The following is a 5292-nucleotide window of genomic DNA, read 5'->3' as shown; positions in this document are numbered from 1 at the left end:
AATTGGAGTTGGCCTGTTTGTGGATTTTTAGTTGTATATTGAAGTTTGACAATGCGAGCAGAGTAGACATGCAGCACTTCAAAAATAATAATTGCCATAATAATAATAAGGAAGCCACAGTGCAGAGATACAGCAAAAGTGAGGCTTAGAATCTGCCCCTCCATCTCAGTCCTCAACTTCTTCCCTCTCTCTCTGAACTTAAGCCTATACAAAGGCAATCACGTTTGGTTCATTTTTTTCCTGTTGATGCCCATTTGTGTGGGAGAATAGAAATGTTTGCACATGCCTTGTTTGCAGTGGCATTTTCTCCTATGCTCTGAAAACACTTGAACAATGTATTGAACCAGATGACCTCTAAGGCCACAGATTTATCTTCCACTGTATCATCACCACCACCACCACTCCTATGGACACACACACACACACACACACACACATCACTTGCTTGAGCCTAGTTACTCTACCCGCAGTCCTTTTAGTGGCCCAAGCTCCCTTATGCCTCCGACTCTTTGCCCATGCTATTTCACCTGCTGGAAATTCCTTTCCTCCGCTGCATGTGCGCTCATTTATCTGATCAATCATTACTCATGCTTCAAGAATCAGCTCATGTGATGCTCCCACTTCCTCATGGCATCTTCAGATTCCTCAAGCTGAGTCAGGTGTCCCTCTGTTTTAGTCTCATCACAGGGCACTGCAATGACTGATTTTCTTCCATGTGACTTCTCTGTGCTGGGCATCTTGAAAGGCAGCGCTGCTCAGTGCCTGGTACTTGACATGTATTAAATGAGTGGTGACTCGAATGATGCTGGAAAATGAGAGGGTGTTGCTGAAGGATAAGGGAAGTCTTCAAAGTGTCCTTGGAATGAAGGAACAGAAAGTTCCCAAGAAGAAAAAAGTCAACAGAGAACTAATTTATTTGCTAAGGATAATCCACTAAATTTACACACTTTTTTTAGGGATTAAAAAAAGGCATGATTACAAAAGTAAAAGCATAAATTACCAAAACTGATTGGCCCTGATCCAATTTCATTCTGCAAGAATAAAGTGTTACACTTCCTTGTGAGAAAAGGAAGGGGCAGCCTTATCTGCTGGTCATATTTATCTGTAGGTATTTGCAGGGATGTTCCTATGACTTATTATCCATCATTTGCTTCTTATGAGGAAGCAACCCTCATCCTAACCAGGCACCAACAGCCTGATAGGAGGCAGGTGATAATAGATTCACATCAACAAGGAATGAACGAAATGGGCTGTCTTGGTTACCCAGCAAGGACTCATGGACATTTGCCACCATCGGGGGCTGTTTTACCTAGTCTGTAGTGATCAGTACACTGAGCACTGAGAGTTTGATATCCCCGTTGCAGTCACAGATGATCTATCTTTTCACCCCCACCTGTGGCAAATCAATGGCAAAGTAATAGAACCTCACTGTTGGAGGCACTTGTGATTACCAGGGAGAAATATGGGATTCATTGGCTGCAGGAGATTATACATAGAGAAGAGAGAATTGAAAATGTGGAAGATTTGCAGATTCAGCCTATATGGCTTTGCTCCCTCCAGCACACACTTCTTGAGGATAGATCTGTTTTGCAGAAATCCATCTATCACATACGAATTGGCCCTTTATGACCTGGTTCAAACACTTACCATGTAAAGATTGCTTTTCTTTGGAAAATACTGGATGAGGTTCCCTTGTTAGTGCACAGTATTGTCATGCAAATACATCAGAGTACTGTGCAGCTCACCTTTTCTGGATGTCCTCTGGTCAAACAAGCCAAATTGCTATTTCTGTTTTTTTTTTTCCTGCCATTAAGATTTATCCCTCATTCTGCTACATTTTTCATGAATGTTTTCTTGCTTTAGAGTTAATGGATAATATTTCTTTTGGAATGAGACCTGTAAGTCTTCACAATTCACTTTAGCACCAAACCGATGTTACGTAAGAAGAGGATATCTGCAGTCAGTCATATGAAGGGCAATTAGAATGAATGCTGCCTATAGTATTCTATAAAGTGGGAGAAAATTCTCCCATGTGCCAGCAGGGAACATCATTTTCTCCTTCCTGTGGGGAATAAGTTAATAAAATTGACCTGAATGCATGCCTATATGGAAAATATCAGGAGCAATATTCAGCTGTATTGGAAGAAAAGAAGAGAAAAATGCAGGGTCCAAGCAGTAAATTTAAACCAAGGACATAGAGGTGAATGGTCTTTCCAAGAGAAATGAACATGTCCAGAGAGAAAATGAAGTATTTGGCTCCAAACAAGGCTGTTTAAAACTTTTACTTGAAGTGGAATGATATTTGAGTGAAAAGTGACTTTGAACAGTGCTCCATGGGATAATAGTAGAATCCAGTCACACCTTTATGTCTTGCTCAACTAAACATAGGTGGGGTGGAGGTGGTACTGTCCTCTAAGTCTATTTTGGTCTAACAAAATACTCATCAGTAGCATTCAAAGCATAAGACAGAGTTAAGTATTTTGCACTTAGATAAGGAAACACCCTTCCTCTCAGTGGATGCAGGAAGTAAAGGCTACTGTCCTGTCAATGGAGTGGGGATCTAGGCTTCTGAGTATTCCAGGACTTAGTAGAGCCATGTGTGGTTGCACTGAGAACATTCTGCCTGACATGTTGGCCTTCTCAAGCCTAGAAATAGTTAAAGCTGCTCTCAGCACACCTTTTAGTGTAATTTAAGTAACCAGGAGCTTTTGAAATTGGTTTTTGTGATGATTCTACATGGTACATATGCAGTGGTGAAACCCCAATATCTCCTCGTAGCCTACTGGCTGCCCATGCCCAGCATGTTCAAAGAGCTCTGGAGAAAGCCTGGGTTACCTCAGCCCTGGCTCTAAACAGTCTTCCAGAAGAGTCATAAGGAAAAGAATGGACTGAGAATGACAAAGAACTCTCCAAAGTCCCCAGGGCCCACCATAACCCCAGTCTAAGAGTGCAAGGTAAAGACAGACTAGCCCTGTCATGACCCGTGGTAAATACCATATACCACCCACTTTTTCCAGCTCTCATGTTCTTTGGGAGTATACTTTTACCACTGAAAGTATTTGCTGCTCTCCAGTGGGGTCTTGTGTAATAGCAAAAGGTGAAAGAAACGTTAGTTGAAGCAAAATAGTTGGGATATGAGGCTTGCAAGTAAGGTACTGCAACCAGGAAGTGTGACTGGGTAAAAAATAAAAGTCTCTTTTGGCTTTTCTACCCATAGATTAGCCTTGTAAGCGTATTTATGGTTTCCTGTGTGACAGTTCAAGAGCCCAGGTGGGCTTTTTTTTTTGTGTGTGTGTGCCATATTTAGAAAACCAGAGGTACCCAATGTAACCTAATGGAAGGCACCACAAAAAACATCAGCAGCCAAGGTCCAGAGGTACAGATGGGTTCCCACTAATTATGGGGTTCAAGAATCTAGAAAGTTCTGTGGTAAACATGTAGTACCAGAAATATTTCTCAAAATCCATATTACCGGAGGCAGGGCCAATATGGCGGAGTAGTCAGATGCTTCCTGTGGTCCCTCTTAGAACAAAGACCCGAGAAAACAAGTACATCGATTATATATGACAATCTAGGAGCCCTGAACATCAAAGGCAAAGTTGAGGAATCAGACTGAGTGGCAGGGGGAGGGAGAGATGGTTTGGAAGCAGCGAAGTGTTGCCAGCCCTGATGCGGCAGGAGCCGACGCCCTTAAGGCAGAATCGGCTCACGTGCGAGGTGAGGCAAGCAGTGGTGCTCAGGAGGCGTTTTCCACATCAGAGAGACCCAGCGGCAGAGAGTCTACTCAGGCATCCAGAACCAGTGAAAAGCAGGCCTTGATAGGTAAAAGATAAGTACTTGCATCTGACCTACCTAGCAGATCAAAAAACACCCTATTTGGGAAAAACCTCTCTCACATTTACCTGTACCCTCCCCGCTCTGCACCAGGTCCTGGCCAGCTTCAGTGATTGCCGGGTCCTCTGGGCCAGAAGTAGGACCCACAACACAACATGAGCCATTCTCCTGGCCTTGGGAGTGAACAAATTAACAAACTGGGGGGAAAAAAAACTGCCAGCTCCCCTAAGGAAGGAACTCAGGGTAGGCACAGCTCCTTTGTCTAGGCACAGGCATAAGGGGTCCATAAAATTTGAATGTCTTTCACCTCTGCATAGACCTGTGTGGGCCAATTTCAACAGAGTAGGCCCTCATTACCACAGTACAAGAGGGTACATACCTGAAGTCTAACTTGAACTGTTTCATCTATAGGGTGAAGTGGCAGGTTTCTGACATTTGACTCTGCTCTGCCCATTAAGCAGGGTCCTCACCTACCCACATCAGGGGCCTGAGGACTGGTGGCTCCAACCACACCACCTAGCCATCTGCAAAAGGGGTCCAAGAATATGTGGTGTCCACCAGTCCTTACAGCCAACAGCATTCGGTGCTCATAGTCTGGCTGCAAAACCCACTCACCTACGTGCCCTAGGGAACAGGGACACGCTTTCCTCCCAGATGCTCAGAGGCATCCACGAGCCCACTGCCTTGCTCAGCACATGACACCCTACTGCAGCCAGATACATGTGTGTACACCAATCACCCATGCTTATCTAGGTGAGAACCTGCACCACACACTTGGTGGCTGACTACCTGGACACCTGAGCTGAATCCATACAGGTGGAATGGGAGGATTCCTGAGCTCACATACTTAGTGGCAGGTCTGGCCACCTGGTGGCAGGGTGTTGGAGCTTCAAGGGCGCCAGTGATCGGGATAGCCCACATGAGCAGCCTATTTGGACATATCAAAACAAAACAAACCAAGAAGCTAGGACACAGTAAGCAAATATAAAATAAATATAATAACTTATTGATGGCTTGGAGAAAACAGTCAATATCAAATCCCATAAAGAGGCAGACCATGATGGCTTCAGCAAGCTCCCAGAATAAAGAAGAAATTTTCCAGAGGAAGAGAATTTCTTGGAACTATCAGAGGCAGAATACAAAAAATTAATATACAGAACTCTCCAAGAAATCAGGAAGGAAATTATGCAAAACACAAAGCAAGCAATAGAGTAACTTAAGAAGATTAGAGAAGAACATGACAAATTTAACATGCTGCAAGAATCCATAGAGAGACAGCAAACAGAAATCCAGAAGATGAACAATAAAATTTCAGAATCAGACAACTCACTAGAAAGTCATAGGAACAGAATTGAGGCAATGGAAGTCAGAATTAGTGAGATTGAAGATAAAACACTTGATATCAACTTATTTGAGGAAAAATCAGATAAAAGGATTAAAAAATGAAGAAACCCTAAG

The sequence above is a fragment of the Trichechus manatus genome, unplaced genomic scaffold (assembly GCF_000243295.1).
Source record: "Trichechus manatus latirostris isolate Lorelei unplaced genomic scaffold, TriManLat1.0 scaffold00366, whole genome shotgun sequence".
In the NCBI taxonomy this organism is placed as follows: domain Eukaryota; kingdom Metazoa; phylum Chordata; class Mammalia; order Sirenia; family Trichechidae; genus Trichechus; species Trichechus manatus.
Note: the sequence above shows the minus strand (reverse complement) of the source record.